This window comes from Tupaia chinensis, unplaced genomic scaffold (assembly GCF_000334495.1).
Source record: "Tupaia chinensis unplaced genomic scaffold, TupChi_1.0 Scaffold144168_1, whole genome shotgun sequence".
NCBI classification, from domain to species: Eukaryota; Metazoa; Chordata; class Mammalia; order Scandentia; family Tupaiidae; genus Tupaia; species Tupaia belangeri.
The window spans coordinates 495,760-500,285 of record NW_006204024.1 but is presented as its reverse complement, the minus strand read 5'-3'; positions in this window follow the sequence as shown (position 1 = coordinate 500,285).

The window sequence follows — 4,526 nt, the reverse complement described above, 5'->3', positions numbered from 1 at the left end:
AGAGTGTCACCACATATTTGGGGGACAAAAAATGAAATTAGGTAATTTTAGAAAGCAGTCAAACCCAGTTTAGTATGTAGCGTCTGTCCCAGGGTTCCTGCCTGAGTGTTGCCCTGACCGCCATTCCAGATTCTGAAAGTGACCAGGACCCTGCAGTTTGGGCCCCGAGGTCTTTCCTGAAGGGCTCCATGGCTGCTGTGTCACTGTCAGGGTCTGGCCCTGGGACCCAGCCCAGCTGTGGGCAGTGGCTTCTTGATTACGGTGTGTCCTGTGGTGCCCGCTGGGTGGGAAGACGTGTACTTTCAAGTTCAAAAGCATGTCCCCGCAGGATTTCTGCAGACGCGGCTCCCTTCACCACCCAGAGTAGCTCCTCTGCGGTCTCTCTGCCCTGACGGCTCACTGTTTCGTGTGATGAGAATTTGGGGGCAGGCGGGAAGGACTGCTCCACCACACAGGTAGTGTAGCAGACGTGCAGGTACAGCAGCCTCTGACCGCTCTCCTCTAGGCGAGGTGGGGTTCCACGTAGGGGAGCTCCACAGGCTGGGTCCCTGTGTTCCAGTGCGCATGTGAAAGGGATGAGTACATTGCAGAGTTCACGCGCAGGCACTTGCGAGTGGAGGGATCTTCTCCAGAAACTCAGTGAAGTTCCTTCCACGCCTCCGAGCCTGGGGTGCACACGGACAGCTGCCTGCAGCGCCTGGCATCGCCACTCAGAGAGGTCATTTGAGAAATGGGACAGTCAGCAAGCCCATCTGACTAGGCCCGCCGGAGACCAAAGCCTGTCCCCACAGGAGAGCTCAGTGTTGGGGCGCCACTTCCAGAAGCCCAAGGCCCCCGCCCCCCACCTGAGCTTACACGGAGCTGCTCCTGCAGGGACGGGGCCTTCTAGGGTGGCAGCCACTGTCTCTGGGAGCTGTTTTCTCTCCACGCGCTGAAGGGCCTTAGAAGCCATGGGGCTTAGGGGCTGCACTCACTATTCCAGGTTTGGGAACCCAGGCTTCCCTCGTCCATGCCGTTTTTCACTTCCTAACAACTCACGAGGAGGCAGGGGTCCTCCTGACACACCTTATCAGCCCCCATGCTTGGCCCAGCCCACGGAGCATCTCCACGTGCCCTCACTGTGTCCTTGTGGCAGAGACTTCTGGAAATGTCTCATGTCTTCCCATCTTCAGAAGGGCGGCTGTACCCTGAGTCACTTAAGGGACCGTTTTTTTGAAGCTGACCTGGAGCTACGCAGCAGGAGACAGGAGGCTCAGGAGCTTTCTAGCACTCACTCTTCCTGTGCACGGCATAGCACAGCTGCGGAAAGGCGCTGCCGAGTGACCCTTGCCCCCCGGGCCCTCTCACTCAGAGGATGCACTTGCCCCTTCTCCTGCCACCAGCCCTTGGCGAGAGCAGAGGTAGGATGGAATCTCCCCGTAGGAAGGGTCCCCTTCAGTGATGAGAGGAGTGAATGGTGGGGGCAGAAGGTGGGCGGACCAACACAATCGAGCCCAGCAACAGAGACCAGCATTTCAGGTCACGCTAGCAGGGCAGCCCCAGTGCCAGGTGCACTCCATACCTCTGGGCTCACATGCAAATGGTCAGGTGGCTGCTGTGTTGCAGTGCTGACCTGACAGGAGCAGCAGGGGACAGGTGAGGTGGCCTTTAGAAGGACAGGTGGCCACAATCTTGTTCACGAGCTGGCCATCTGCCCTTATCTTAGATCATAGCTGGTGTGAGGTTGGAGGTCAGACTTGTGACTAAGAAAGACTGGGCAGGAGCTAGCAGATAGCATGGTGGTTAAGGCGCTGGACTTCCATATGGCTGGTCACCGTTCAAGTCCTGGACCTGATGGCTTGAAATTCACACTGGGCATGTGTGCATGCATGCCCAGAATCCCAGGAGGAACATGGAGGAGAAGGCATTGCTACGTGGCCATCCCACAGGGGCTCGTTTCTCACTTTTCTTCTGTCTGTCTGTCTCTGGCAAGTGCAAGTGTCCTATGACAAAAACCTAAAAAGAAAAAAGAAAAAGGAGTATTCCTGGCAGACAGGTGGTATTCCAAGCGTGTAAAAAATTAATTAAGCTCTTTGCCCTGTCCTGTGGTTGGTCTTCACTGTCTTGGTCGCTGGATAGCTGCTACCTGGCATCCAGCTTGGCTCCGGAGTGAGTGAGTGGTCAGGGTCCAAAGCTGAGAGTTTTCCCAGCTAGGGAGCAGCCACTGTCAGCCTCCTCTCTACATCCCCTCGGGCTCGTTGTAACAGTGTTTGGAAGGCGAAGCCCATGGTGTGTTTCAGGGACTGGGTGAGGACTGGCTGCGGGCTGCAGAGCCTGCGCTGGTATTTATAGCTTCGTCCGTACTCCCCCCTCTGCCCACGCAGAATACCCACGTTTCCTTTGAGAGATCTGTTGTGGACTGGAGGTGCTGCCGGCTGTGAAATTTAATAAAGTGCATGTGTTTCGCTAGAAAATTGTTTCTTGGACAAAGAAGAACAATCATTGATCTCTTAATCCTGCCTCTTAACAGTGGCCAAGGACCCGATCAGCCAATTTCTCGGTCCCTCGATGCTACAGAGCGTAAGCAGCAGTGCAGTTTGTCGTGTTGAGCAGGACCCTGCCCTGGTGGATCGGTGCTTCGTTTTCCTGGGAGGAGGACCTTGCTCTAGTGCAACAGACTGTGTCTCAGCACGGCTGTTCTGTTTGCTTCCAAGAAACCACTTTAGAGTAAGAGATTCCGGGTTCCCTTCCCCACCCCCACGTCCTAGCCAGGGCAGCACACAGCCTGGTAAGTCCACCCCAGGTGACTGCTGGCCAGAAGCCCACGCCTGCACTGAGCTCATCAGCTCCCTGCTCGCCGCCCGCAGCCTGGCCGTCCCCCTCCCTCTTCTCCCCGCCCGCTCTGCTGGCCTATTGATCACGGAGGCGCGCGCTGGGAATGCGGGCTCTGGGCTGTGGCGCATTGCAGCACTGCCTCCCCGCAGGCTTTTCTAGGCTCAGGAGAATGGGATCACAGGGCGCACTGATTCGTGTACCGATGCTCAGGGCTGTCCAGGGCAGCCTGGCACCCCCTGGTGCAGTCTTGTCTTGGTACTTACTACAGTTGGCTGCAGGGAGCCAGTCCCTCCAGACCGGGGAAGGGGATAAAGATGCCTCTTTTAATTGCAAGTGGCATTCTGGTCATCTCCCCAGTCCTGAGGTATCTTCGAGGAGGGCTCTGAGCACATGAGACAGTCTGATGAGGCAGCCAGCAGTGCCGCGCGCCCATGGGACAGTGGGGCAACCCTTGGTCCCCGCCGCCAAGCTGCTGTGTTGCCGAGGAGACGGATCCCAGCCCACTCCTCCGCGTGTGTCCACACTCCACACCCCGCCCTTTTGCTTTCCTCCAACCCGCCCCAGCCTTGTCACAGACTCACAGGAAGAGAAGTCCAGATGCCCGTGGCCTACCACTTTGTTTCAGTAAGTTAGTGGCTTCCCCCAAGGAGTTAGACTTTGACTGGACACCTCTCGGCATATTGCCAAAAGGGCACTCCTCTTGAACATTCCTAACGTTCCGAAGGAGCTGCTTGCCGCTGCGGTTTTCCCTGGTGGTTTCAAGACGTCCCCTGAGTGGACACTAGTCCTCGTCAGTCAGCTCCTGGGACGTGGTCACTGGTGGCAGGCTGAGCAGGCTCCGCACCCCACGGCCTCTTCTTGAGCCCGCGGCTTGTCTGCCCTCCGCCCGGTTTGTGCTTGAAACATAGATTGTCCTCCTAGATGGCTCGTGGCGAGGGCGTGGGCACCCGTGTGCCCTGAGACTCCCCAGGGGGACAGGCAGGCAGGGAGGGTCTGGTTACGTGGCTTCAGGGACCTGCTGGAGCTCCCGTGGCACCCGCCCGCCTGGGAAAGTTGGGGATGGATGCACTCAGGTCAGAGTGGAGCAGAGTGGCCTCTCGCAGGCAGGAGGCCTCCGCAGGCCCGTGGGAGGCCTGGTAATGGACAGCCCAGCACTCCACCGAACCCAGAAATCCTGTCCACAGGGGCGTTCTTGACTCTTTACGCAGCTTTTGCAGATCATAAACTGCATTTGCATAGTCACAGGGCCTCGGGAGACGTCAGCAGTGTTTAATCCGAAATGAGTTCTGCGTGTGGGAGGGGCTGGGGTCTGTAAGTATCAGTTCCTTTCCTGGCTCGACTGGGATGCAGGTGTTCTCAGTGTTTTTCTTAACACTAATGATCATTGAGTATTTATGCACACATGTAATGGTGGGGCTCATGTCGGGATGTATGGGACGGATCTGTGTAAAATAAAGATCGTCTGATGGAAAAGTGTGTTTGTGATCCCCGGGAGTCTGACTCCTGGGCGCTTTCTCTCCCCACCTCCCTCTCATAATTTTTTCTTTGTATTTTTGTTCATTAAATTAGTTAACTGCCTCCCACCTGTTCCTACTGACAGTAGTGACACCTACTAGGGAAGTTTAGGTACCCTGGAAATGTGGCAGGCGCCCTTAAAATGCAAAATACCCAGGGCTGCCTAGGTCCTGCCTCCCCCCCTCGCTGGGACGGCG